General features: G+C 44.6%; 2 protein-coding genes across 14 annotated transcripts in view; one reads left to right on the top strand and one right to left on the bottom strand.

Moving 5' to 3' along the window:
* The window catches only part of PAK5 (p21 (RAC1) activated kinase 5), a 264,301-nt gene extending 262,662 nt beyond the window's left edge, over positions 1–1,639 (top strand). Inside the window, exon 11 of the transcript XR_014561916.1 lies at positions 1,442–1,639. The gene's annotated coding sequence lies outside the window, so the exon portion shown is untranslated. The remainder of the gene's footprint in view (positions 1–1,441) is intronic.
* The window catches only part of PLCB4 (phospholipase C beta 4), a 665,275-nt gene that overhangs the window by 564,128 nt on the left and 74,036 nt on the right, over positions 1–27,111 (bottom strand). For all 13 annotated transcript variants that reach the window (XR_014561903.1, XM_083730054.1, XM_083730046.1 and 10 more), the window contains one exon: positions 15,944–15,996. The gene's annotated coding sequence lies outside the window, so the exon portion shown is untranslated. The remainder of the gene's footprint in view (positions 1–15,943; positions 15,997–27,111) is intronic.

The raw sequence follows: 27,111 nt of genomic DNA, 5'->3' as shown, positions 1-27,111 counted from the left end.
TCTCTTAGCAAAACAGGCCTTTTCCTGCTCTTCCCCTCCTGTGAGACTCCATACTGATTCAGGGTGGGATGTCAGGAGAAGCTCCAGAACAGCATGCATGGGGGCAGAGAGGGGAAATGGTTCCATCATGGAAGCAGAAATACTTGCGTTGGTGAAACGATCTACTTAGTGCTACAATGAATTCCTCCTAGAGCCTCGACCACCATTCTCAGAAAACTAAAAAGGTAAAAGGTAAAGGACCCCTGGATGGTTAAATCCAGTCAAAGGCGACTGAGGTTGCAGCACTTGTCTCGCTTTCAGGCCAAGGGAGCTGGCATTTTTCCACAGACAGCTTTCCGGGTCATGTGGCCAGCATGACTAAACCGCTTCTGGCGCAACGGGACACTGTGATTGAAGCCAGAGCGCACAGAAACGCTGTTTACCTTCCTGTCGCAGTGATACCTATTTATCTACTTGCACTGGTGTGCTTTCCGACTGCTAGGTTGGCAGGAGCTGGGACAGAGCAACAGGAGCTCATTCTGTTGCGGGGATTCGAACTGCTGACCTTCCAATCGGCAAGCCCAAGAGGCTCAATGGTTTAGACCACAGCGCCATCCGTGTCCCTCATAACCATGTAGGGATCCCACTTTAGGGGAGTAAATTGAGTTTGACCTTCTGGTGACTTTCAGTGCCCATTGTCAGGCTGAAAGGCAAGATATGAATATTTCAAATAAACCAATGAACAAAACAAACATTGGTTCAGCTTTAATCATGGATAACCTCTGAATAGATCATTATCTAAAGTGGGCTACAGTCCAATTCACAATTCTGAGTTGTGTTTAAACTGGGAAACTAATTTCCTTCTGACTAAGAGGAAGTGCAGCTTAAGAGGACAGCAAAATTAAATGATGCCAAGAGAAAGCAAAACACAGGATTACTGATGCTACTGTAAACTAGATGGACTCAGCTCAGCTCCTTTTGGAACCTTGCCAAGGAGGAAACCGTCAAGGGGGAACTTCAGAGCAACAGATTCCCAAGGTGTAAACACCATGAGAATACAGCAACGAAATTAAGGACGCAAACCTAACACTTGATGTATGCTGAAGAGCTATGGAATCCAGTGGTACCTCGGGTTACAGACGCTTCAGGCTACAGATGCTTCAGGTTACAGATTCTGCTAACCCAGAAATAGTACCTCGGGTTAAGAACTTTGCTTCAGGGTGAGAAGAGAAATCATGCTCTGGCGGCAAGGCGGCAGCGGGAGGCCCCATTAGCTAAAGTGGTGCCTCAGGTTAAGAACAGTTTCAGGTTAAGAACAGACCTCCAGAACGAATTAAGTACTTAAACCGAGGTACCACTGTACAGTAGAAATCGCATAACGGTGGGGGAATATGAGGCACGCCAGCACAATGGTTCAGAAACCTTGAAAGAATGCCACGGTGGTGCCATCATCGAAGCACAGAATTGTAGAATCATAGAATCATAGAATCATAGAGTTGGAAGAGACCACAAGGGCCATCGAGTCCAACCCCCTGCCAAACAGGAAACGCCATCAGAACACTCCTGACATATGGTTGTCAAGCCTCTGCTTAAAGACCTCCAAAGAAGGAGACTCCACCACACTCCTTGGCAGCAAATTCCACTGTCAAACAGCTCTTACTGTCAGGAAGTTCTTCCTAATGTTTAGGTGGAATCTTTTTTCTTGTAGTTTGGAACCATTGCTCCGTGTCCGCTTCTCTGGAGTCGCAGAAAACAACCTTTCTCCCTCCTCTATGTAACATCCTTTTATATATTTGAACATGGCTATCATATCACCCCTTAACCTCCTCTTCTCCAGGCTAAACATGCTGTTCCTCATAAGGCATCGTTTCCAGGCCTTTGACCATTTTGGTTGCCCTCCTCTGGACCCGTTCCAGTTTGTCAGTGTCCTTCTTGAACTGTGGTGCCCAGAACTGGACAGAGTACTCCAGGTGAGGTCTGACCAGAGCAGAATATAGTGGCACTATTACTTCCCTTGATCTAGATGCTATACTCCTATTGATGCAGCCCAGAATTGCATTGGCTTTTTTAGCTGCCGCATCACACTGTTAGCTCATGTCAAGTTTGTGGTCAACCAAGACTCCTAGATCCTTTTCACATGTACTGCTCTCAAGCCAGGTGTCACCCATCTTGTAGTCATTCTACAAGCCAGCACCCAAATTGAGGCAGAGCCATGGAAGCTACAAAGTTGCTGTCACCACATCCCAGCCCTTCAGTCCTCAATCATGCACCCCACAGCAATGGAACTTTATGCTGACAATAAAACTGGCCCTCCCCACTGAGCTCAATAAATGGGGGGAAATGAACACCACCCTTCCTGGCACGACTCATGATTAACTGGCACCAGGACCTCTGCACTCAATTACAGCGCATTATTGGTAAACTACTCTGGGAGCCTTTCCTCAGCTGAAGAGCAGGGTAAAGGTGCTTTGAAATACAGTGGTACCTCAGGTTACATACGCTTCAGTTTACATATGCTTCAGGTTACAGACTCCGCTAACCCAGAAATAGTGCTTCAGGTTAAGAACTTTGCTTCAGGATGAGAATAGAAATCATGCTGCGACAGCGCAGCAGCAGCAGCAGGAGGCCCCATTAGCTAATGTGGTGCTTCAGGTTAACAACAGTTTCAGGTTAAGAACGAACCTCCAGAACAAATTAAGTACTTAACCCGAGGTACCACTGTAAACGCTCAGTTTTTGAACAAGAAGTATTCTTGTGTTTGTTGCACGCTTGAAATACTTTTATCTTTCTGCCACAGCGGTACCTATTTATCTACTTGCACTGGTGTGCTTTCGAACTGCTAGGTTGGCAGGAGCTGGGACCTGTTAGAGGGGGATTTTCCACTGGTGGCAGATGACAGAAGACTGTGACACCATGAGACCGGTGTAAAACCAAATTAAATAAGGACTTTATTTCAAAACAACAAATAGCAAAGCTTGTGGGTGTTTTTCCTGCAGGCAGGTTCAAACCGCAGTTTTTCTCCTTTTGTAGCCATGGCCAGGTGCACCCAATCAGCCCACATAAGAGCTCACATAAACTGTTCTTAAAGGTACAAACATCTTTACTGTTTCTGTGCAGAATGCTTCTTTCCCAACAGGACCGAGCAATGGGAGCTCCCCCCATCGCGGGGATTCGAACCGCCGACCTTCCGATCGGCAAGCCCAAGAGGCTCAGTGGTTTACACCACAGCACCACCCGCGTTTCCGTGCGCTCTGGCTTACGTCATGGTGTCCCTTTGCACCAGAAGCGGTTTAGTCATGCTTGCCACATGACTCGTAAAAACTGTCTGTGGACAAACTTCAGCTCCCTCGGCCTGAAAGCGAGATGAGCACCGCAACCCCATAGTTGCCTTTGCCTGGACTTATCCGTCCAGGGGTCCTTTACCTTTACCTTTCTGTTGTTCTCATCTGCTGTGGCTTCCTTTCCTGCACATTTCTGCACTGCCCTTCCCTGTGCTCAAAAATCAAGGATGGTGTAGCCCTTGCAAAGTACCCGACAACTAAGCAAGCCAGCAGCGTTATACTCACAGATTAAAGGAGATTTTCTTTTCAGCTGAATCCTTGGGGAGTGTATCTCCTGTCACAGAGGAGGCACTATGTTTCTTACAATGTTGGTGCTGACCTTTAAAGCCCTAAAGCCCTAAACGGCCTCGGTGCAGTATACCTGAAGGAGCGTCTCCATCCCCATCGTTCTACCCGGACACTGAGGTCCAGCACCGAGGGCCTTCTGGCGGTTCCCTCACTGTGAGAAGCCAAGTTACAGGGAACCAGGCAGAGGGCCTTCTCGGTAGTGGCACCCGCCCTGTGGAATACCCTCCCACCAGATGTCAAAGAGAACAACAACTACCAGACTTTTAGAGGACATCTGAAGGCAGCCCTGTTTAGGGAAGCTTTTAATGTTTAATGTATCACAGTATTTTAATATTCTTTTGGAAGCCTCCCAGATGGGCGGGGTATAAATAATAAATTGTTGTTGTTGTTGTTGTTGTTATCTATCCCTTAAACAAAAAGGGAAAACAGGAGAACTTTCTAATGCTGCAAGAAGAATGCCAACTTTATATTGACACCTCCCTGGACCCCAATATATGACAGAACTCTGGAGAGCTGTCCCTTCCCCCAGGGGCTCCTGGATTAGGCAGTAAAATGCCCCTCAGCAGATGCTCCTGGGTTGTGAGTATTTTTCAGTCCTCTGAGTTGTAGATAAATAGCCGTCTCTCCATCAAAACATCTGCCACACAGGCTTCCTCTGGGCCCAGGGAATCTGCAACTCTCCCTTCCACTTTCTCTGATGAATTGTGAGGCTTCTCTTTTTCACTCTCCAGTCAAGGTGACTGCTTACTATAGGGAGACTCAAGCAGTTGCTTAGGCAACTTGGTGGGAGAAAGGATAGGATCTTCAGAAGAAACTCATTGGCTGTACGAAAAGGGCAGCATACCTCCACTCAACCATTGCCTATTTTGCCCTGGATGTAGAAGTTGCAGATGGGGCACTTCAACGGCTCGAACCCTGCCAACTACTTCGTAGATTTCGCTGCGACTCTGAGTATAGGACACCGTTTAACCAAACCCCTTCACAAGCCTTAGTTTAAAAACAGACATAAAGTCACCAACACACCTTGTCATTTCTTTGGAAGGTATTTATTCGGCATGAAAACTTAGCATGATGCTCTGCAAGGGTATATTTAAAGCAGGGTGGATAAAAAGCATTTTTTTTTAATTTAAAAAATAATTAAAACTCAGAGTGTTTTATTTAAATCGATTTTTTTTTATTTAAATCAGATTTTTAAAATAAAATGCTTTTGGAGGAAAAAAAATCTTTCTACATTATAGTCCAAAGGCTATTCATCAGGAAATAAGGATTTGTTTTAAGTTTTTCATGTGTGCTAAAACTCAGTCGTAAGTTTTTAAAAAAAAAACAACAACAACATTTAACCACATCAGTTAACAAACATGGATACATATTCTGTAATGTTATTGCTTTAGTTAAATAAATTGTTGTTAAGGAAATGACTATTTTTCTCCTTCCGATAAAATACAGCAGAAAAGTTGTTAACTTTTGTTAACCTCACAATAATTTCATAATTATTTGTCTATGTATTTTTAATAGTATAACCAAATCAGTAATTTTTTATATAACTGTAAAAGCTACTCTGAAAATTTATTATTCCAAAAATGAAACCTTCCTCTGGTTGTAAATATTAAGATTATATCAGCAAGAATGAGTCTTTCTGTTAAAAAAAAATGATTTAAATCAAGTCTTACTGACTAGTGATTTAAATCATGATTTAAATTGATTTGATTTAAATCAAACCCACCCTGCTTTAAAGCAAAACAGCTAATTAACAGCAAAAGCACGAGCCATTTTAAATATCTGTCTCAGCAACGTGAGCTTTGGGATTAAAGCATCTGCTTATGAAACATCCATTTGAAATATATCGGGTCTAGTTATGCTAATTGATTTTCTAACCTTTACTATAGCCATAATATATATGTAAAACAAATGGAATTCACCAAGTGTGGATCCTTATGGAGCCAAATGGCACAAATCACACACAGGGAGAATCCTTGAGGTTGCAAAAGTACAGGCAAACTTTAGGGGCTAAAACCATAAGAGGTAAAGGTAAAGAGACCCCTGACCATTAGGTCCAGTTGTGGCCGACTCTGGGGTTGCGGTGCTCATCTCACTTTATTGGCCGAGGGACCCAGCATACAGCTTCCGGGTCATGTGGCAAGCATGACTAAGCCACTTCTGGCGAACCAGAGCAGCGCACAGAAACGCCGTTTACCTTCCCGCCGGAGTGGTACCTATTTATCTTCTTGCACTTTGACGTGCTTTTGAACTGCTAGGTTGGCAGGAGCAGGGACAGAGCAACGGGAGCTCACCCCGTCGCGGGGATTCGAACCGCCAACCTTCTGATCGGCTAGTCCTAGGCTCTGTGGTTTAACCCACAGCACCACCCGCATCCCTAAAACCATAAGAAGGGGACCCCAAAGGAGCCCAGTGAAGCCCAGGAATGATAGCTGACCCCTGGAGGCAATGACCACAGAACAGAAAACCAGAAAGGGGGGTGAATGGAGTGGTTGGAAACCTCCATGAGAGAAATTCCTATTTGTTGTTTCAGCAACTAAGTTCCATTTAATTAAAAAACGCCCAAGGTTGTATCCAACATTAGTCACACTTAACATAGACCCACTGAAATTAATGGTCATGACATATTTGGGTCCATAATGTCACCGGGTTGACTTTGAACAAATCTTAGTGGGCTACAATCCCAAATCTTCAGTCTGTCACTTATGATCACTCTCTGTCGAAAGCTGGGGTGTAACCTTTGACGCCTCCCTCTTTATGGAGGCGCAGGTTGCAGCTACAGCAAAGGCGGCATTTTTCCATCTCCGCTGTATTAAGCAGTTGGTCCCTTACCTTTCTCGCCCCGATCTGGCTACAGTGATCCAAGCACCTCCAGGCTTAATTACTGTAATTCGCTCTATGCGGGGCTCCCCTTGAAGCTGACTCAGAAACTCCAGCGGGTGCAGAATTATGTGGCGAGACTCCTTACGGGGTCCTTGCCATGGGATCACATTCATCCAGTGCTTTACCAGCTGCACTGGCTCCCGGTGGAGTACAGGGTCAGTACTTACAGGACCATCTCTCATGGTATGCCCCGTGTAGGACCTTAAGGTCCATAAATAACAACACTTTGGAAGTCCTGAGCCCCAAGGAGGTTACAATTGACATCAACCAGGGCCAAGGCCTTTTGAGCTCTGGCCCCGGCCTTGTGGAACGCCCTACCACAAGAGATCAGGGCCCTGCGGCATTTGACATCTTTCCACAAGGCCTGCAAGACAGAAGTGTTCCATCTGGCCTTTGGGCTGGACTCAGTCTAACCCCCCCCCCCTCATTTATTTATTTTTGATGGAACCCCTTATGTGCGATTTGTATATAAATTTTCCCTCAGATCTTTTTGCTGGCCCATGTAGGACCAGCATGGATAGTTGGTCCTGGTGAATATTTGACGTTTTCTCCCCTTATGGCTTTGATCTATAGGCTACCACTAAAACAAGGCTGCATTTTAAGCTGCATTTTAAACTGTATTCTAACATATTTTAATCAACTTTTTGTTTTAAAAAAAATGTTTTTACTGTATTTATATTCAGTGTTAGCCGCTCTGAGCCCGGTCTCGGCTGGCGAGGGCGGGGTATAAATAAAATATTATTATTATTATTATTATTATTATTATTATTATTATTATTATTACCAATATTAACCGGCACTTTCAAACTGACAATCCCAGTTTCCTTTCAGAAGGCCTTTCCCTCTCGGAGTGCCACAGGTTTATTTATTCTGACAAGCAAGGGAATGATTCTAAATCATTTCACAACCATTATTATAGCAGCTTACAATCAATTATATAACAACTGTATACACAACTATATAATCACATTGACATCTAACCACAGTTTGTGTTGTCGCAGTATCAGCCTCCTTCACTGTTGCCTGGCATCCTCTTCGCAATACTCCTCTCTCCCACTGAAACAACATGTGTTCAGTCTCTGCTACTGGAGAACACAGCCTCTCCCATGTATGGCTTAGCCACACTGTCATCCGAAGCATGCCCCTTAACTCCAGATTCACTTTGCAGAAGACTGTGCAAAGCAGAGGGCTTTTGCAAGCGCAACAGAGGAAGCCCATCATGGCTTACGCTAGCTATCTCCACTGGATTTTAAACTTAACTCATTCTCTGGGAGGAGCAAGAACTCTGCATAGATGTAGATGACTTAATTTGCACACAGAAATGTAGGCAAAGGACCCCTGGATGGTTAAGTCCAGTCAAAAGCGACTATGGGATTATGGCTCTCATCTCGCTTTTAGGCTGAGTGAGCCAGCATTTGTCCACAGACAACTTTCTGGGTCATGTGGCCAGCATGACTAAACCGCTTCTGGCACAACGGGACACCATGAGGGAAACCAGAGTGCATGGAAACGCCATTTACGGTACCTATTTATCTACTTGACCTGGTGTGCTTTCGAACCGCTAGGTTGGCAGGAGCAAGGACAGAGCAATGGGAGCTCACCCCTTCACACAGACTTGAACTGCCAACCTCACGATCAGCAAACACGAGAGGCTCAGGGGTTTAGACCACAGCGCCACCCACATCCACTTCCCGTAAGTAGAGAGGGCCTGTAATAGATGGATTGCCTACTTGCCAGCTCTTTGCCTTGCCTGCTGCTTCTCTGTCTGCCTGCTGCTGCCCATTTCGGTGAGATGACCACTACACTCATACTTCTGCTGACCACCTCACTAAGAGAAGAACATACAGGGCCCACCATCTGCTCCCAACTAAGCCCACCTCACTGAGAAAGAGATTGTGCTGACATGTACCTGCTTTTGGCAGCTTCTGCAAGAGAAATAAATATTCTGCCCACATGTTACTGCCTGCCTGAGTGGAAGAGGAATGAAGAGGAATGAATGCCTCTCCCCACAAGATGATGGAATGAATGAATGAAGAGGAATGAATGCCTCACCCCACAAGATGATGCTTCCTGCCTGAAGGACAGGAGCTGCCCACTATGGCCCATGCTAGCCACCTGAGGGAGAAAAACTGGCCACTGTGATCTCATGCTGATGCTGCCTATTTCACAGACTGGCCACTGTGTTCTCACACGGTTGTGTCCAACCAGAAGGAGAGACACAGACACAGGCCATTGTGATGTCATGCCGATGCTGAAGGAGAGAGAAACTGGCCAATGTACCAGCCCACAACTGCTGTTCACCTGAATAACAAGGAGACACTGCCTGGCACACCAACACATTGCTCACCATGTTCACGAGTATTATGTCCTTTGCACCTTGGACCAGGCTGGGGTTTCTTAACTTGCTTTTACTCTCCTGTTCCTGCATATTAGGTTCCCTTACCAGAGGTCTATAATAACAAGGTAATGAATGAACCACATTTATTTGTACAAAAAAGGCAGGTAAAGGCAAAAGATAAAGGACCCCTGGACTGTTAAGGCCAGTCAAAGGCGACTATGGGGTTGCGGGACTCATCTCACTTTCAGGCCGAGAGAGCCGGCGTTTGTCCACAGACAACTTTCCGGGTCACATGGCCAGCAGGACTCAACTGCATCTGGCACAACGGAACACCGGAAGCCAGAGTGCACAGAAACTCCGTTTACCTTCCCGCCAATGTCGTACCTATTTATCTACTTGCACTTTCTGGAGTGCTTTCGAACTGCTAGGTTGGCAGGAGCAGGGACCGAGCAACAGGAACTCACCACGTTGCGGGGATTTGAACCCACTGGCAGAGGAAGAGGAGTGCGGGGGGAGCGTACAGCCCCTGGCAGCACGATCCCAGTGTGGTGCCATTGCGGCTGCCCCCCCCTGCGCTGGGTGCCATGCCCCCCCCCCCCAGGCAGCATGCCACGCCCCCAGGACGTGCACTATGTCACGCCCACACCTGCTCTCCGCCCCCTGGTGCCAGAGCATGAAGTTCTGCCACTGTTCGAACCTCCAACCTTCTGATCGGCAAGCCCAAGTGCCTCATTGTTTTAGACCACAGCGCCACCTGCATCCCACAGGCATGGCAATTCATTAGCTCCAACTAAAAAAAAAATAGCAACATAGCACTGTCCCCATCAGTCTTCAGCAGTCATTTGCATTACTTAAGGTTAGGTTGGAACACCTCCATTTTGTAAGCTCTTTTTTTTTATTAAGAGTTTACATTAAAAAAGGAGGGCTGATCCTAACATTAGGCAGAGTGAGATGACTGCATCTGGAAGCTGATTTGGGTTGTTATGAAAGAAGCAGAATTTTTTTATCTGAGTAATTTATTATTATAGTAGTCTTACTGTCAGGGAGTGGGATTTTCTGCCTCAAGAGCCTTGGGTACTACAAACCTTGCCTGGAGTGGTGGGACAAGTGCCAGATTTATGTATAAGTTAAACAAGCTATAGTTCAGGGCCGCACTTTCTTGGGGGCCCCAAAAAAAATTAAAGGGGGGAAAACTGGATGTACATTTCCAAAATACAAGATAAAAAACAAATAAAATAAAATCTATATACAGCAGCAGTGTTTTGTGTTGTGTAGGCTCCTATGATGTAAGTAATGGGCCCCACCTGCTAGCCTGCCCCCTCAAATATCACTGGTTAGATCCCTATTAGGTCCATAAATTACCATATAGCATATATTCAACACAAAAACAGCAACAATTTGTTGTTGACAAAGGACAGCTGGACTTACAAAGGGCCCCATTACCTTCAGTAGCTTAGGGCCTCATCAAACCTAAATCCGGCCCTGGGTGGGACCCTCCATGTTCTGCTCTGCAAAATGTCATGGGCCAGCCCTGCCACACACAAACCTTTAGCACCTTTATCATTCCAGCCTCACAGTTCGATACTTCTGGAGAATACTTTTCACAGCACTTAGTGTTTACTACTAGAGGGAAGCTGTTTTTCTCTGCTCTGAAAAGCAGAGGAATTGCATCTCCAGGGTATAATAATAATAATAATAATAATAATAATAATAATAATAATAATTTATTATTTATACCCCGCCCATCTGGCTGGGCCTCCCCAGCCACTCTGGGCGGCTTCCATAAAAACCAAAAATACAGTAAGATATCACACATTAAAAACTTCCCTGAACAGGGCTGCCTTAAGATGTCTTCTGAATGTCAGGTAGTTGTTTATCGCTTTGACATCTGCTGGAAGGGCGTTCCACAGGGCGGGCGCCACTACCGAGAAGGCCCTCTGCGTGGTTCCCTGTAGCTTTGCTTCTCGCAATGAGGGAACCGCCAGAAGGCCCTCGGCACTGGACCTCAGCGTCCGGGCAGAATGATGGGGGTGGAGACGCTCCTTCAGGGGTAACATTACCTAAGCTTGTTTTTTAGCAAACAACACTCTGATGTCACTCTTCTCTGACATCATTAATCGCCACAGAAACCTCTTCAGACCAACCTCAAGCCTGAAATAAATACTGTCAATCCATACAAATTGGAGGGTAACCCAGAATAAAGATTCTGCAGCTGCGAACTGAGGCCAAGAAATATAAAGGGGAGGGGGAGAGAGAAATAAACTGCTGCAATTAAACTGGGCTTCCTCTCGGACACTAAAAACCTAAGGTAAACCTTCCAACTTAAAGCACACACAGATATTTTAATTATCTCAGACTCAAAATCAGTTCTAACAAAACAAAGCACGGCATACGCTGATGCATTAGTGATTAGTACCACACAAATGGGGAGGAGAGCAAGGTTTTATTAGATATGGTCTTACTATCAATTTTCGTGGCATTATCAGATTACATAAAGGCCAGCTGGGAAAAACAAAAAGGCCTTTCTAATAAAATGCTCGTTAATCTTTCCTCTCCAAAAGCACCCGTCCTAAATGGAGTGCAACCAGATGGATCTTGTTGTTCAACGACACATACGGCTTTTGCCATCCTAGAACAGCCAGTCACCACAGCTAAGCTGCCTGATCACTACAGACTCAAAGTGTCTTCTCCAAGAGCACATTGCAACTTGCAAATGCATTTGGTGGAATTCTACGGATGTGAGCGCTTCACTCTATTAACATTAACTGGGCCATACAGTTAATGTTTAACTGTTCTTTTGTTTCCTAAACAATGGTTAAGAATCCAACTGTACAGTGAAAAAGTGATTTCCCTTGTCAAGCCTTGCCCCCAGAAGAACAAGGGCACCAAGGAGGCTTGCTTGTAAACACAAAGGCTGAAAATGCAAGGAAGCACAAGTCTTGTGATTAATGTAAACCATGGTTTGGATCACTCTTCGAGCCAACTCCAAACCATGAGGTTTAGGTATTTAGACATAATGGCTTGGTTCGCACATCATGGTAAGTTTTCTCTAACATTACAGACCACGGTTAAGGAGGAGATACCTTAAAACAATAATTTAAAAGTTCATTCAGCTGACATGTAAACATTCATATAGTGTGGAAATCTTCGCAAAAGTTTGCAGTGAATTCTTTGAAGGCAAAACATTGAGGCCAGCAGTTCGCTTAGCAGCAAAGTTGCCAGCATTCATCTGAGACTACACCTCCCTTGGCACAGTTTATATGCAAGCAGACAACATCAGGAAGGTTTTTCCAAAGATAAGAAGGGAACCTCCCACTCTTAGCAGGATTATCTTGATATCAGATAAGGTGGACATTGTTCTCAGGGTCAATAAGACATTAAAGTCAAATGCATAATGCATCTAGGCAATTTTGCCAGTTTCGAGTGGGGGCTGTTATCCAAAACTAACAACTTTTTTTTTCTAAATCAAACTTTGTGCCTCCTGGTTGGTCGTTCAGGAAAGGAGCATTGCACAATTTAATGCTCCATTCCATCATCCAAAAACAATGGTTCAAAGGAAATACCGTCAATTGTTGGGGCATTATTCCAATTAACCCACTAGTGATGGAATAAGCTGAGGAAAATATCATTGTGTATTGTGAATCAAAAGAGTTAACGTTGCAAAACAGGGAAGATTTCATCTATAAGAGTTACGCTTCACTCCTAAATCCTGGAAGAACTGAAACGTGGCTGCTAATTGGTTTCACAAAAGCCCAGATTATATCCAGGAGATGGAATCAGCAAAAGTATAAAACATACATTAGAGACATAAAGCATGTAGAGTATAAAACACAAATGCTTGTGCAAATGTATCACTGTGTGGAATTTAAAATGACCTCTCCACTAAGCATGCCACTTTTCTTAATGCACTTCTGAGATTCATTAAAGGAAATCCCCCTTTATTTTAACGAACATATATAAAAGTCTTGCAACAAAAATTTAGAGGACTGTGTACAGAGGGAAATGAAATGCAAAAAAGAACAGGTAATGTTAACTACCTGAAAACATAATAGTTACAGTGACCAATTATCAAAGGAGCAGAGTGATCTCACATTCCACATAGCTTCCAGAATCAAACACAATCTGACAAAAACCCAAGTCAAACAGACAGTGTTACTGAGCTACAGATGTTAGTTTAACTAAGGATGTCATCTGTGCTGATCTCTAAGTGCTTTATTTACCTTAAATGCTACTTGCAGCCTTTGCACCAAGGAGTGAAAACAACATCGGCCATTTGCAACCCCCTTATTTTAATTAACGTGCAAGTTCCCACAGTACAAAAGGCATGGAGCAAGAAAGCATTCCGGACAAATTCAAAGAGGCGAGGTCTACTGATGACGAATGAAGGCACAGCTCTAGAGAACTGCTGGCTTTTATTTTATTTTAGAAGAGGAATCAGCCCTCCTGCGTTTCTTCACAGGTGATGCTGTGGCAAAGCCATCTCAACCGCAACTTCTAGAGATGGGGAAAGGAGGCAGAGAACTTGTAGTGACGGTAACAGGAGGACCAGGCAAGGGAAATTCGACAGCTGAGATAAGTGCTCACCCCAACTTGGCAGGCAGTAGAGATAGGGAGGCATTTTGCTGGTCTCTGGGGCAGCCGGTGAACATGTGCAAAGGGTTTGCCCCACCTACCAGCAGTGGCCAACATGTTCGTTGCTACTGGGTGCCATTCCCCACCCTTTTATTGACCAACAGGGTGCCAATGTGAGGCCACCCTTTCCTCTGAAGGCCCCAACTTCTATTCCCAGCAAGTCCAGCTAGAGCCAGGAGGAATTCCTGGCTGAAACCAAGCTTAGTGGGCCAATGGTCTAAGAATCAATGGTCTAAGGCAGGTACAAGGCATGTTCCTAGGATTTAGCTTCTTAATACAGTAGTACCTCAGGTTAAGAACTTAATTCGTTCTGGAGGTCCGTTCTTAACCTGAAATTGTTCTCAACCTGAGGTACCACCTTAGCTAATGGGGCCTCCTGCTGCTGCTGCACCGCCAGAGCATGAGTTCTGTTCTCATCCTGAAGCAAAGTTCTTAACCCGAGGTACTATTTCTGGGTTAGCGGAGTCTGTAGCCTGAAGCATATGTAACCTGAAGTGTCTGTAACCTGAGGTACCCCTGTCCTTTGTTTGAGATTTGGCTACATGGGGACATATGAAGCCAAGTCAGAACAAGACCATTAAATGGGGCTTTAACTTGTTGGTAAACTGAAATGTTGGATGGAGTTGACTGTGCAAACCAGTAGCGTCCACGTTTTCTTCCATACAACACCCCCCCCCCTTTCTGGAAGAAGTTATGCACCCCCAACAGCCAAACCTTTGTTTGCAGGCTTCTAAAACTACTACTGATGTAATTTCACAGAACAATGCTAACTATGTCTACTCAGGAAGTAAGACCTATTGATTCGAATGGGGCCTACTTTCAGGTAAGGAAGGCTGGGAGTGCAGCTTTAGATTCTTAGAAAACAAGACTGCAAAGAATCTCCCAGACTTCTTTTTCCTTCCTCCCCATTATGGATCCTATTGTTAGTAATTTCCTCTTGCATCTTTTATAATAATCCAAATTGCTTACATCTCTATTATATCCAAAATTCACCATTAAACTACAAATGTTATTCCTATCCTATTAACGATCTTAACTGTTTACAGTAGTTATTAGTTAAATTATAAATTTCCCCCATTCATTGTTAAAATTTTGGTCTTCTTGATTTCTGATTCTTCCCATCATTTTTTGTCATTTTGGCATCATCTTAAATTTTGACCCAGCTAAGAGATCTGAGGTTCACAATAAATAAACAGATTAAAAAACACTCTGGAATCAGACCTGATACTACCTTTAGATGACAGCAACGTGCATTTCCCTTGATAGCTGGTAGCAGAGAGATCGTTCTCCAAAGATATATACATATTCTGAGATGTGCAAGTCTAGTTTCTCCAATCAGCATCAAGGGAGTACAAGTTTCCCCAGCCCAAAGTAGCAATGTGATATATTAGATTAGAGCTGCAAAAAGAAATTGCCTCCTGAGGTTTCCTTCAGATGCTGCCAGATTCACTTGCTATAACCCTTGACACCTTCTGTTGCTCATGGCCTGTTCTCTTGCTGTGTATAAGGAGCTATGATGAATCTGATGCCTTTGTAACCAGGTAATTAGCTGGAAGGAGCAAGCTAAAGATTAAAGGAGCTTTTGCCAGTTTCAGCTCAAGAGCCAGGAGGGCAATCCCTGCCTGAAGCCATGCATACCATCTATGCTAAAGTTTCCTGATGTGATAGGAATTTTGAGGTCTTAGATATATGGTAATGTTCATAACCGCACGTACATAGATCAGCACAGGAAGACCGACCTGAAGCCATTTTGATTCCTAAACTGACCAAATGTTTTCTCTGCAAGGTCAAAGTGGGAAACCTCCCCATTGTCTTTTCCTTCACAAATCCTGCCTTAAGGGTATGTCTGTGTTTGAATAGGGTGTGAGCCTGTGACCTGGCCCAGGAACTAAGTATTTATCACTACAAAAGAATGGCCAGGCTCCCCAGGCAATCCAATCAAGTAACCTGCCAGACAGGAGATAAACAACAGGAGAAAACAATATTCAAATTCTGTTTTAGACCGCCTTTTCTGTGATGTAGGTGTGATGTATCTGAGGGTGGTCTTAGGTTACACCCCTTCTGTCATGTATGTATGACGTTTCTGGGGGTGGTCTTGATCTACAGGATGGGAATTTCAAAAGTCTTTATAAGGCCTTGCATGCCATTTTTCTGGGTCCCTCCTCTCTCCGGTGGGTGAGGGGAGCACCCTGTTGCAATAGATCAATAAAGATCAAGCTTACTAGCTGCTTTGCTTCTCAATATTCTCTGGTTGGCCTCTGTTATTCTCTCCTAACAATAGGGAACCTATGTAAGGACTCTATATGGGCTCTTGGATACCCCATAAGGGAAAAGGGCAATTTTTGTTTACAACACTGACACCAATAAAATCAAACATGAGCTCTTGTTTAGCATCTCCACATACTTCCCAAATCTCCCAAAGCATGGTTTATGATTCATACAATGGTGGCAAGTTTGCACCATTGTGTATAAACAGGAAACTTACCAAGTAGCACTTATCCAACTGTTATGTTTGAGTGGCCAGGAATACTTTTCTTTCTGCAAGAAGCAAAATAGTGAAAAGAGTTGTTTACAGAAGCCCCATTGTGCAAAGCCATCTTTATAAATCAAAACATTATCACCGTTATTAATTTCTTCTAGCATTTCTTGGTCAGTTTTCTCAAAACGACCCAAGACAGTTTACAGACACACACAGACACAAAATGAAGAACAGAATGCACAACAATTTCTTCTTTAAGAAATAAAACTAATGATCAGTGAAAACAGGCCATTACTTTCGCATTATATATATATATATATGGCACTATGCAATCACTTCCAAAAAAAGAAAAAAGATTTGTTACATTTCCCCTTAAACCACAAGTGGGAAAATGCCAGACATGTGTTTCAATTAAAGAAAGACTAGTCAAGCCTACGGTGGCAGGGCATAGCACACTTCACATCTACATCTGCTCCAACATTTCTTGCCAAACCCAGAGAACAGGGAAAGAGTTACAGGTATACACACACGCGTGCCATTATACAGAAAACAACACCTGACAACACCCTTTGTATATAATATTTACCTATATATATATGGAACATTCTCTGTATGGATTCAGGAATGTCCCAGAAGGTGTTTTTTTGTCAGTCACATTCTACCTATAGCCAAAAGCAAAAATCCCACTAATATTCATATTCTTTTTAGACTAAATAATTTAGAATTTTTAAAAGGTCTGTTTCAATAAGTTAGTTATATGTGCACCTTTTTAAAAAAAAAATAGAAGGGAGCTCTTTTCAGAATAGATAACAATAGATGATGATGATGAAAGAAAGAAAGAAAGAAAGAAAGAAAGAAAGAAAGAAAGAAAGAAAGATGGAAACCACAGTTATAATCAATCTCATCTCCAATTCAGAAATGCATTTGAGACACTTGGATTTCACTCAATGGCATCTAGTGTAAGTGATGCTGCACAAGCCTTTGATTCTACTGTGCTTCCTGCACACGACTGGGAGTGCAAGAAGCACCGGTCAGGATCCGAAGGACCTTGCAACTAGCAACATACAACTATGGAAGCATAAGGCTTGTGTTTCTCAGACACTAGCCGTTCATGCCAGATGGAAACCCTTTCTGAAACAAATAAGGCGCTTCAAAACTAAGTTGTGGCATGGCCATGTGCTTCCTCAAGCCTAAGAGTACTCCCAAGGTAGTACTCTGGGTCTTAGACATTGAGGTGGGGTGACCCGAGTCCACCCTTTGACTTCTACTACTTTGTAGACCAGGCTTCCTCAACCTCGGCCCTCCAGATGTTTTGAGACTACAATTCCCAGCATCCCTGCCCAGCCTCCCTGGTCCTGCTAGCTAGGGATCATGGGAGTTGATCCCAAACATCTGGAGGGCTGAGTTTGACTGTATAGCCAAGTCTAGAGGTCCATGCACCTGTTCCATGGAAGGGCGAGAAAGCATCAGGAAAGTGCAACCAGAGTTCTTAGGTGTGTTGAGGAACGCATTTGTCAGAGACCCACAGATGGATCCCCTCTCTCAGGGGATGAGGGAAGAGGACTCCAAGCCAAAAGGGGAAGGGTTCTAGAGGGGTCAACTCCAAGAGCACTTCACCTGATCAGCCTGGGGGGACAGTGACCCTCCAGTCTGAAGATGTGGCATCATCATAATAATAATACAGTGGTACCTCAGGTTACATACACTTCAGGTTACATACGCTTCAGATTACAGACTCTGCTAACCCAGAAATAGTACCTCGGGTTAAGAACTTTGCTTCAGGATGAGAACAGAAATCATGCAGCGGCAGCGCGGCGGCAGCAGGAGGCCCCATTAGCTAAAGTGGTGCTTCAGGTTAAGAACAGTTTCAGGTTAAGTACGGACCTCCGGAACAAATTAAGTACTTAACCCGAGGTACCACTGTAACGCACATGGGATGCAGGTGGCGCTGTGGGTTAAAGCCTCAGCGCCTAGGACTTGCCGATCGAAAGGTCGGCGGTTCGAATCCCTGCGGCGGGGTGCGCTCCCGCTGCTCGGTCCCAGCGCCTGCCAACCTAGCAGTTCGAAAGCACCTCCGGGTGCAAGTAGATAAATAGGGACCGCTTACCAGCGGGAAGGTAAACGGCGTTTCCGTGTGCGGCTCTGGCTCGCCAGAGCAGCGATGTCATGCTGGCCACGTGACCCGGAAGTGTCTGCGGACAGCGCTGGCCCCTGGCCTCTTGAGTGAGATGGGCGCACAACCCCAGAGTCTGTCAAGACTGGCCCGTACGGGCAGGGGTACTTTTACCTTTTACCTTTTACCACTGTAATAAGTAAATAAATAAATATAAATATAATAATAATAATAATAATAATAATAATAATAATAATAATAATAATAATTTATACCCTACCCATCTGTCTCCCCAGCCACTCTGGGCAACTCCCAATCAAGTGTTAAAAACAATACAGCATTAAATATTAAAAACTTCCCTAAACAGGGCTGCCTTTGGATGTCTTTTAAAGATAGGATAACTGCTTATTTCCTTCACATCTGAAGGGAGAGCATCCCACAGGGCAGGTGCTACTACCAAGAAGGCCCTCTGTCTGGTTCCCTGTAACCTCGCAAAGAGGGAACCACCAGAAGGCCCTCGACGCTAGTTCCCAGTGTCCGGGCTGAATGATGGGGGAGGAGACGCTCCGTCAGGTATACAGGCATACATTGCTATCCTCAGACTCACAGGAGTCAGCTGTGAAACCAGAGGCTCACTTGCTCCCTTCAGTAGGAGACTACCAAAGCAGGCTGGGTCCCTTTAGCTGAAGAAGAACCTTATGGTCCAGACAGGGCTAATAGTTGGGATGCAACTCCTATCACTATGCAGAGCTCAGTCTCAGTATGTTTGTTGCTGAAGCAACACAGCCTTGCCTTGCCCTGCTCCCAGCCTGAGCTTTCGGCTGCTTTGCTGCAGAGAGCCAGACAACATTCAGGCCGTGAAGATCCTCAGTGTAAAAATACCTTTAGCCTATTGAAGAAGTAGATTGTCAAAGAACACTAAAATGTAATGCACTCAAATCTAAGCTGGGCAGAAGCTTCCTGGGTTTAGGAAGGAGGCGGCAGGGCTCTGACAGGATGCTGGAGCCATGTTTACTCCTTCCTGAAACCAGATGGTCTTTGGGAATGTGGCAGGAGGGCTGTTGGACCCCTTAGGGGACTAGACTAGCCCCCCTAGTTCACTGACTGCACACTACTGAGTTCCATCTGGCAAGTAGAAAGACTTGCACTAACGTAATAATTGTAACAGCATTACTTTGAATTCCACTGTTCTGAAGATGGCCACACCACAACTTTTAAAAGGGCCTGAGAATCCAGGACAAAACAAGCTCATGTGAACAGCAGATCTGACTCCCATTCCCTTCTTAATGGCTAAAACTAGGTTCAGTTGCACATTACGCTCATGGTTTTATTTTCCGAACAGGAACATTAAAGTGATCAAATGTCTAGGAGTAATAACCGAAAAAGGCAAAAACAAAGCTTAGTATATATATTTCTGACATGACTCTGAAGGTCTGCATATTAAATTATTGCAAAAGAAAACAAAAACTTGAGTGGAGAAACATTTAGGTTTCCCACTGCCAATGTCAACACGACAATCTGTCTCCAATTCCCCATTGTAGGAACCCAAAGCTCTACAATTATATTGTGTGCTATAAGGTACAGTTAGAGAAGAATTTCTTGCTGGAGAGTAATGTTATGCAGCAGAATCTCAAGTAGCTTTCTAAAGAGTTCCCTATAAAAACATAATCATACAGCACAAGCATCCAAACGTTAGGAAACAAATCCACCATCAATGGATTGCCAATATCATAATGCCGCTTTGCAAATATTATGTTGCAACCACACTTGGAATACTGTATGCAGTTTTGGGTGCTGCACCTTAAAAAGATTATGGTGCAGTTAAAGGTAAAGTTAAAGGTACCCCTGCCCTTACGGGCCAGTCTTGCCAGACTCTAGGGTAGTGCGCTCATCTCACTCTAGAGGTCGGGAGCCAGCGCTGTCCGCAGACACTTGCGGGTCACATGGCCAGCGTGACAAGCTGCATCTGGCGAGCCAGCGCAGCACATGGAACGCCGTTTACCTTCCCGCTGGTAAGCGGTCCCTATTTAACTACTTGCACCCAGAGGTGCTTTCGAACTGCTAGGTTGGCAGGCGCTGGGACCGAACGACGGGAACGTACCCCGCCGTGGGGATTCGAACCGCCAACCATGCAATCGGCAAGTCCTAGGCACTGAGGTTTTACCCACAGCGCCACCCGTGTCCCATGGTGCAGTTAGCTAGGCAGAAAGAGGAATCACCAAGCTAAATGTTGTCCTATCGTAAAAATAGGAGCAGATTTGATTTTTTTCACAGACAAAAACATATTTTAAGATCCCTCCCTTGGTAAATTTGCAAAAATTAAGTTTCACCCCTAAAATGGCATACCCAATTGGTGCAAGCTATATCACACATAGGACGCGGGTGGCACTGTGGGTAAATGCCTCAGCGCCTAGGGCTTGCTGATCGAAAGGTCGGCGGTTCGAATCCCCGCGGCAGGGTGCGCTCCCGTTGCTCAGTCCCAGTGCCTGCCAACCTAGCAGTTCGAAAGCACCCTCGGGTGCAAGTAGATAAATAGAGACCGCTTTCTAGCGGGAAGGTAAACGGCGTTTCCGTGTGCAGCTCTGGCTCGCCAGAGCAGCGATGTCACGCTGGCCACGTGACCTGGAAGTGTCTTCGGACAGCGCTGGCCCCTGGCCTCTTGAGTGAGATGGGCGCACAACCCCAGAGTCTGGCAAGACTGGCCCGTACGGGCAGGGGTACCTTTACCTTTACCTTATATCACACATAATATAAGGAATTTAAGGAAATCAGCCCTGAGTGCTCACTGGAAGGACAGGTCCTGAAGCTGAGGCTCCAATACTTTGGCCACCTCATGAGAAGAGAAGACTTCCTGGAAAAGACCCTGATGTTGGAAAAGATGGAGGGCACAAGGAGAAGGGGACGACGGAGGACAAGATGGTTGGACAGTGTTCTCAAAGCTACCAGCATGAGTTTGACCAAACTGTGGGAGGCAGTGGAAGTCAGGAGTGCCTGGCATGCTCTGGTCCATGGGGTCACGAAGAGTCGGACACAAGTAAACAACAACAACATATCACACATACAAATGCACAAGCTCCCTGATTCGAAATGCCAGCACCTCTCACTTGTTTTCCTGGAACTGGAGACAACAAAGTCAACAGCTATTTGCTAGTTCATCTTAATGAGCAACAACCTTTTGCCAAGCAAGAACATGGACAGAGCCCCGTTTGCTCTTTGAAGAGACTTTCAACCACAGCCACTGGCCATGATCCAGAAAAGTTGCACACAACAAGTTCATGCCTTGCCACGTTTTGCGCTTCTTCCTTGGAAAAAGACCTGCACCTCCCTGGTCTTATTCTGTTTTTCAAGGTTTCATAACTGATTTGTAGCACAGCAGGGATGTCGCACTCGAAAACAGAAAATCCCCAGAGCCCAGCTGCGCGGGCATTTCTGCACAAAACCCAGTTTCTTTTGCAATGCTATCCCTCCTAAGCATCACAGGTCTTACTTATGTTTTCATGCTACCACGAAAAAGCAGTAATAAAGAGAAACAGGGAGCATCAACATCAACTTAGGCAACACAATGTCACATAAATGTTTTAAGGTTGTGTGCTTTGCTGAAAACGCAATCTTAAAACCAACATGGAAAAAACAAGATTTGGGTGAGTGGGTATAACAGCTATAATGAATAAAATGTTTTAGGGTATGTCTGGAGCAGACTGCAAACCAGCTAGAATCCAAACAGCCTGCATTTAAGCAAAAGCCCCCAAACAGCAAGGCCTTTAGAAAACTGGGTAGGCAATGTAGTTCCCTCTAGGTGTTGTTGGATGACAATTCCAATCAGCTCCAGCCAGCACATCCAATCAATTATATTGATTGTGTGTGTGTGTTTGTTGTATTTATTTTAATTGATGCTGCGAGCTGCTTTGGGTCTTGCACTGAGAAAGGCAGGATATGAAACAAATAATCAGGGGTGGTGCCAGTTCAATTCATAGCTGTCAACTTTTCCCTTTTCTTGCGAGGAATCCTATTCAGAATAAGGGAATCTCCCTTAAAAAAAGGAAAACATTGACAGCTTGTGTTGTGTTGAGGGTACCAGTTTTCTCCCCCTGCCCTAGAGAACACAACAACATTATTTTTCTCCAAAACTGATTTTATTCATTAATGGTTCATATCCCTTATTATCACTTATTACCCAAATCGCTGGATAAAATGACGGGCCTTGCTGTTTTCCTGCAGTGCTCCCTGGTAGGAAATGGACTAAATGTGACTAAAGAGGTTTCTTCTGACTACAGTAAGCCTGCAACTTATGTGGGCTGGGGTGGGTACATTCCAGAGATCATGCCTAAAACCAAAATCGTGCATAGTCAAAACACACTGAGTTCCACACCAGGTGAGATTGCCAAAGCATATACCAGTATGGGCCAAGCAATTCTGAAGACGCAATTTGCCGATATAAAAAGCTATTTACAAATGAGAACAATGCACTGTCCAAATGAGATAGGGCAATCTGAGTTCTGAACTTGATTTTGGAGAAACTATTAAACCTCAAACCTTCTGGTGCTAGTTAAATATCACCCCTTGCTCCTCATTAAAAATTATACATTTAATGTACTCCATTAGGCATGCTCAACCTCCTTCCCTCCCTCCGTCAACCTCCTGTACTGTACATTTTGAAAAGTGCGACTCGTCTGACATTTTTAATGAAGTCCAAGGCTTAATTTAACACTTAAGTTGCTTTTCCAAAATCCGCTATTATTTTCACACTTTTTTCTTCTTTCTTTTACAGAAAGAAACAGCAGCTGGGCTAGAACTCTGAGCAACACAGGTGTTAAGCCTCAAAATGTATCAAGAATGCCCAATGGTGATTCAAAACTGTTAGCCAGCACATTAAGAGCTGCAAACTGGGTAAGATGAGACAACAGGAAACCGACACACTTTGGGATTACTGGAACTGAGAACTTCTGGAGAATATCAAGCCCTTGCACCGTACCTCCAGATTTGATGAATGGGATTTTTCCTGTATTTGTATAGACATATTTGATGCCTGCTTCTTGGGAGAAAAGCAATGACAAACCTAGACAGCATCTTAAATAGCAGAGACATCACCTTGCCAACAAAGGTCCATATAGTTAAAGCTATGGTTTTCCCAGTAGTGATGTATGGAAGTGAGAGCTAGACCATAAAGAAGGCTGATCGCCAAATAATTGATGCTTTTGAATTCTGGTGCTGGAGGAGACTCTTGAGAGTCCCATGGACTGCAAGAAGATCAAACCTATCCATTCTGAAGGAAATCAGCCCTGAGTGCTCACTGGAAGGACAGATCCTGAAGCTGAGGTGCCAATATTTTGGCCACTCATGAGAAGAGAAGACTCCCTGGAAAAGACCCTGATGCTGGGAAAGATGGAGGGCACAAGAAGGGGACGACAGAGGACGAGATGTTGGATAGTGTTCTTGAAGCTACCAGCATGAGTCTGACCAAACTGCGGGAGGCAGTGGAAGACAGGAGTGCCTGGCGTGCTCTGGTCTGGCTAAACGACTAAACAACAACAACAAATTTGAGTCACAGCAAGGAGAGATGCAGTGGTTCTTTTATTAGATGGCCACTGGTCAAGGAAGAAGGAAGACTAAGAATGGGGCACCAGACATAATTCATACATTTTTCTTCCCCCTGCAAATGGGCTTTCTTTACTAAAGGTTAGATGGTAGATCTTCTTTAAATTGCCCCAGCTAAAAGTTTTGCCATGTTTGCTGTCACCTGGTAATCTTGGTCTGCAAGAGGAAAAGATACTGTAGCAGTGGACGAACAACCTGGCATAGAAAACAGAAGAGGCGGAATAACCTTGTTACACAGATCTTTATAGAGAGAACAAGCTCGCAGTACGTGCATTACTGGTTTGATACTGCTATCTCCACATGGAGAAGGTTCTTGGCCTTTTGGCTAAGATCAAGTACAGAGAGGACTTTATACATTTAAATTAGGACACAAGGAAAAAGCAGGTTTGTTGGTACTGCTCCAGAAAGTTTGAGATAGACCAGAACTACTAAATTAAAACTTTGGGGCGGGGGGATATGGACCAGGTATTTACACATTCGGTACCCATTTGGAGTCAGCTATTGTCAGCTATTGTCCCAGGAGGGCATGGGTAGTGCTGTGGTCTAAACCACAGAGCCTAGGGCTTGCCGATCAGAAGGTTGGCGGTTCGAATCCCTGCTACGGGGTGAGCTCCTGCCAACCTAGCAGTTAGAAAGCACGTCAAACTGCAATTGATAAATAGGCATCACTCCGGTGGGAAGGTAAACAGCATTTCCGTGCACTGCTCTGGTTCGCCAGAAGCGGCTTAGTCATGCTGGCCACATGACCCGTAAGCTGTACGCCGGTTCCCTTGGTTAATAAAGTGAGATGAGCGCCACAACCCGAGTCATCCGCAACCTAATGGTTGGGGTCCCTTTACCCTTTACCAATTGTCCCAGGTGTGTGGGAGAGTTATGGCAGAGCAGGTTCTTTGCCCAGACACAATGTCATACAGAGCATCATTTTTGTTGGCTTTCACAGGCCAATTAATTGATTTCTGCTCGCCAACCAATATATCAAGGAGAAATGGGAGGATTAAAATTTGCCAGTGCCGTTGCTTTGAAGGCAGCAGGCTGAGCTTCAAGGCCAGGATCAATCCAGCTGAAAATGAAATCAAAGTCACTCTGACCATCACATTTTACAAAGATTCAGGCAGAATATGCAAAAAGATATATAACCCAGAATACCAATCTGTATTCATAAGCATGAATCAAAGTTGCACAAAGCACAAGTGCAGACTCTCCAAGTGTCCGTATTTTCCGGGGACAGTCCCACATTTATAAAAGCCATCCTGGTTTCACATTTGATCCCAGAAAGTCCTTAGTATATCCCTATTTTCACTGGAGATATATTGGAGGGTATGGAGTTATGCAACCCCCGAGCCAAGGAGATAAGTAACTATACAACCTTTAGTAGACATATGAAGGCAGCCCTGTATTTTTTGATGTTTAATGTTTTATTATGTTTTTATATATGTTGGAAGCTGCCCAGAGTGGCTGGGGCAACCCAGTCAGATGGGTGGGGCGTAAACAATAAAATGCTGATGAAACAAGACATCCTTATTTTCATCAGAGAAATGTTGGAGGGTATGTAAGCGTCTACCAGATCATTCTGACTTGGTGAATATGAAAGGAAAGTGTGTAAGGGGGTAACTAATTATTCCCAAGAATGCTTATAAGGAAGTATAAACATATGTTATAGGACAGTGGTGTCCAACCAGTCGGCTGTGATTGACAGGTCGATCCCTGGATGATCGACCTGCTCCTCTAAAAAAAGCACACACAAAAAACTCAAAAACTTTGGTCTCCTCCCCCCCCCCATGGGTAGATCACTACCAGGAGTATTTTTCCGGGAGTAGATCGCAGTCTCTTGGGAGTTGGGCATCCCTGTTATAGGACATCAGACATAAAGGGTGAAAGAACCACAGAAATGTTTCCCCTCCACTAATTCCATGACTTCTGTGATACAGTGGATATGTTAGCTCAGTATTCTGCCTTCCACACGTCTAATACCTCCCACATTTTCTTACCGATGCTTTGGGCTAAAAAGTTGTTTAAGTGCACTCTCTCTCTCAAGAGCAGCAAGCTAAATGAAAAACATGTCATCTGATGCAGCACATTTTTCTTTCAGCTTAAAAAGAAGACAGCAGAAGAAGAACTCTCGTGAATTAGAGGGGATTAGCCCCAACTGTTTTACAGTTCCAGGCTGCGCCATTTTCAGGCCTATCTTCTTACAGGATTACAATATATATATCTACAATGAACAAATGCTTCACAACAGACTAATCCAGCTCAGTCTAAATTCAGAATGAGATTTAATTTTTAAAGAGCAGAAAAACCTCTCTGCACTGTTATTTTATTCCCCAGGGTGTGAAACATGTAAGAACACGTCAAACTGTTTTTACGCAACAGGGTTCAATCCCACAAATACGTCCCAGTAAACAGGCATAGGATATCAGGTCAAACAACCTGAAAAATTCCTACAGTTCCCCCTCCAATAAAGGTCTTATGTCTCATGCTGATCACTACCCCTCATGAAACACCAGTATGCTCTGGTTCACCACAAGCAAAAATCCTTCCACTACTAGCACAGTAGTTTTCAATATTTGTATGTGGTTACCAATAGCTGTTTCGAAACAGAAAATGTATCCAGTGGTATTTTTTAAATACACACAGACACACCCACAATGTACAGGTGATGTGCTCTTACAGAGTGCTCATGGGACTAGGGTGGTGCTGTGGTCTAAACCACTGAGCCTCTTGGGCTTGCTGATCAGAAGGTCGGCGGTTCGAATCCCCACCACGGAGTGAGCTACCATTGCTCTGTCCCATCTCCTGTCAACACAACAGTCTGAAAACACGCAAATGCCGGTAGATAAATACCACTGTGGCAGGAAGGTAAAAGGCATTTCCGTGCGCTCTGGCTTCCATTGCGCCAGTAGCGGTTTAGTCATGCTGGCCACATGACCCGAAAAGCTGTCTATGGACAAACGCCGGCTCCCTCTGCCTGAAAGCGAGATGAGCACCACAACCCCATAGTCGCCTTTGACTGGACTTTACCGTCCAAGGGTCCCTTACCCAGTGGCATAGCGTGGGGGTGCAGGGGGGGCCGGCCGCACCGGGCTCAACATCTTGGGGTTAGGGTTAGGGGGCGGAAATCCATGGGTTAGGGGGCACAAATTATTTGCCTTGCCCCAGGTGCTGACAACCCACGCTACGCCACTGCCCTTACCAATGCAAAAATTGAAAACGGCTTCTGCATCCTTAATGGTTCTGTAGAAGAGGGAAATTCAGCACTTTGAGGTCCAGTGATAATGATTTTTATGGAAGTCTCTGCAAGATGCTAACTAAGCTTTATGGACTATTGTGACTGAGACGTAGTAATAATATCACAGCCAATAGGTGGTGGTAATAGGGCCTCTCTTATGGCCTTGCAATGCCATTAAAATCTGAGAAGAAAGGTGGATTGCATCAAGTGTAGCATATGTAACAAACTGCACCTGCTGAC

The sequence above is a fragment of the Podarcis gaigeae genome, assembly GCF_964106915.1.
Source record: "Podarcis gaigeae genome assembly, chromosome: 3".
NCBI classification, from domain to species: Eukaryota; Metazoa; Chordata; class Lepidosauria; order Squamata; family Lacertidae; genus Podarcis; species Podarcis gaigeae.
Note: the sequence above shows the minus strand (reverse complement) of the source record. Positions and strands in the feature narration are given on the sequence as shown.